The 2,930-nt window shown below is 52.1% G+C and overlaps 1 long non-coding RNA gene across 1 annotated transcript; it reads left to right on the forward strand.

Annotated features, from left to right (window-relative positions):
- Window positions 1-214: 214 nt before the first annotated feature.
- Window positions 215-2,638, forward strand: LOC108500423. The gene is made up of 2 exons (XR_001875848.1): window positions 215-863; window positions 1,225-2,638. It is a non-coding gene; the product is annotated as an uncharacterized LOC108500423 (long non-coding RNA).
- The last annotated feature ends 292 nt before the right edge of the window (window positions 2,639-2,930 follow it).

The raw sequence follows: 2,930 nt of genomic DNA on the forward strand, positions 1-2,930 counted from the left end.
CCAAACCAACACCCACCACACCAAAACCCACCACAACCACCACTGCAGCCAAGCCAAAACCAACCACAGCTATGACCAAGCCAACACCCACCACACCAAAACCCACCACAACCACCACTGCAGCCAAGCCAAAACCAACCACAGCTATGACCAAGCCAACACCCACCACACCAAAACCCACCACAACCACCACTACAGCCAAGCCAAAACCAACCACAGCTATGACCAAACCAACACCCACCACATCAAAACCCACTCCGGCTTTGGCTACGTCAAAACCTGGTACAACCACAGCCAGGCCAACACCCACCACACAAACCAAACCAACACCTGCTGCTACACCAAAATCTACCACCACTACAGCCAAGCCAACACCTGCTGCTACAACACCAACACCTGCCACAACAGCAAAGACACAACCAAAAGCTGCCACTACCACAAAACCAGAACCAGGAAGACCTGATCCTTCTGAGGCAGCCGGGGTAACTCTTTCCTTTGAGCCCATGTTAGACCTGGATTATAATCTTAACAGGCAGAGGTAGACACTGGAGAGCCTGTTAGCTCCTTCACTACAGAGAATCCAGCCTTATTAGAAAGCAGGGGCACAGCCGTCAGCCCCAGATCAGTCCCAGAAACAAGGAAAGGTGTCAAAGAGGATGGGAAAGAGAAATCAGCCTTTTCCAGTCCACCTCCGTCCCTCAGCCAAGTTGTTCCAGGGATCAAGTTAGGTTTCAATAGAGCTGAGCTCATAACCCCCTCAAAGTCAGTGGTCCTCAGCCCTGAAGAGCCCACCTTCTTGCGCTTAACATCATCCTCCAAAGAAAGAAAAGGGCAGAGCCCCCATTTCCAGACCTCCCTGTCAGGTAAGGTATCCGTGGAGTCTGTGCTGGCACGGACACTCGGACATGCAGTGATCCCCAAGCAGCATGGAGAGGGCTTGGGAGGAACAGTGTCAGACTGGTCCTTTGGATCCCCCTCTCATACGTGGCCTCTTCCTCACTCTTTCCTCTAACACTGAGGGGCTGGTTGGATGTCTGGCCCCTGAAGCATGGTCTTGTTTGCAGCCTGCTCCCACTAACCCACGGGCTGTCACACCTCCCCTGGACTGGAGCTCTGCTGCCCCGCGGTGCCTGGGGGCACATCACTGACAGACCTGCATGAGTGGGAGTTCCTCCTCTGTCCAGGTCTTCCCCTCTAACTCCATGTTTTCTTCTCTTCTTTCAGCAGGTGCCCTGGACACTGAAGAAATGCAGACAGACACTGAAGAAATGGAGACAAACTCGGAACAGACAAATGTGGATCAGCCCATGTCTGGAGCCACCAGTACCTGCTCAGGGCTTTTGCTCTTCCTCCTCCCCAGTGCCATCCTGGTGGGCCTTCTGCTTTGAATGGTCTTTCTCAGCTCTCCCTGCTCCAGTCACCAAGGCTTTCTTCAGCACTGGTTGTTCCACAACCCTGCTGGGCTCAGGAGACCCCTCAGACAGTTCAGGCTGACACCTCCCTTCTTACGCTGCCTCATCTGCTCCAGCCCCGGGCAGTGGCAGCCCCGTGGGAACTTGGTCCCCTTCCTGAGGAAACCCAAGGGCAGGAGGGTGTCTGCCATAACACTGGTGACCTTGGACACTTCTCCTTTCTTCCTGGCCAGCCTGGGCTTCTGTTCCATTTGCAAGGTGGGAGTGGTGAGCTGTCCCCCCAGCCGTGTGGCCGGCAGGCCCCGCCGCACCGTGTGCCCAGGGACAGCAGGACCCAAGCGGCAAAAAGAGACGTGGTGGTTGCCTTTGGTGTTTGTAGATGAAACATGGTGGTTGGCTTTGGTGTTTTCTGCTGTTCGTCAGGATGAGCCTCCAGCAAAAATGCTCTTTTCCCTTCCCCATGTGTCTGTTTGTCTCAGATTTGGGCAAGTTTCATCTCTTTCCCCTCTTGTCCAAAGAGAGGATTTTTTATTTTCCCGTTTCCCTCCTGGTTCTGGTGTAGCTTTGGCCAGATATTCTCCCTGCTGCTCCTCACACCCTTGCAGCCCTTGCCTTCTCCCTCTCTCCTGTCTCTGCCCCATGTCCCACTCCTCAGTTATTGCCATTATCCATTGCCACAGCTTTATTTTACGCCTGTGCCTTCACCTTTGTGCACGCACAGAAGAGAAACCTTGAGCCCTGAGAGGAGCCACCATCTCCTTCATACAGCTTTCCCTAGCATGGCTTCTTTCTTTACATAATTTCTGTGTATTTGAATTTAGGTACAGATTCCCCTTGGCATGTAATCTGTGTGTGGTGGAACCTGGTCCAGGAGAAAAAAGTCACCACACGAGTCGGTACAATCTGAGCTCAAGAGAGCCAAGTGATGATGTTACAGGTCATTGGCGGCTCCAGGACTTGTTGCAGAAACACTGTCATTATCTGAGACACTGTGTTTTGTTACCCCACATTTCCCTTCACCCGAGGATTCCCAGTCAGGTGTGTTAAATATGTGACAAGCTTTCCAGACCGGTGGGAGGAAGATAACTGGAAGATACAGTCCCTTCTCTGGTGATTGCATCCTTTGATTTCTTACACAGGTGAGGTGGAGGATGACCTGCATTGTTCATATCCTCCCACCTGCTGCTCTGTCCTGTGCACTGAATAAATCCTTTTGTTAAAGTCTGTGTGGGGTGTGCAGTGTCTTGCTGCAGGATCTGAAGGCCTGGGAGCCACTTATTTTACCTGTAAAATGCTCCTGACTGTGTGCTCAGGGAGAATTCCTAAAAACCAACGTGACTTCTGGGGGTGCCGAAGGATTTTTTCGGCTTTTCAAAAGCATCCAGGTGCTGCTTTTGTAAGGGTGTAACTTAGTGTTTTTAAACCCATCTAAAAGCAGTGACAGTGAGAGTGACATGGGGATTGAGGATGACGTAGGGAATTTTCCCCGGGCACCCAGCTGAGTGCAAAGCAAAAATG

This window comes from Lepidothrix coronata, unplaced genomic scaffold (assembly GCF_001604755.1).
Source record: "Lepidothrix coronata isolate B3197 unplaced genomic scaffold, Lepidothrix_coronata-1.0 Scaffold90, whole genome shotgun sequence".
Classification (NCBI taxonomy): domain Eukaryota; kingdom Metazoa; phylum Chordata; class Aves; order Passeriformes; family Pipridae; genus Lepidothrix; species Lepidothrix coronata.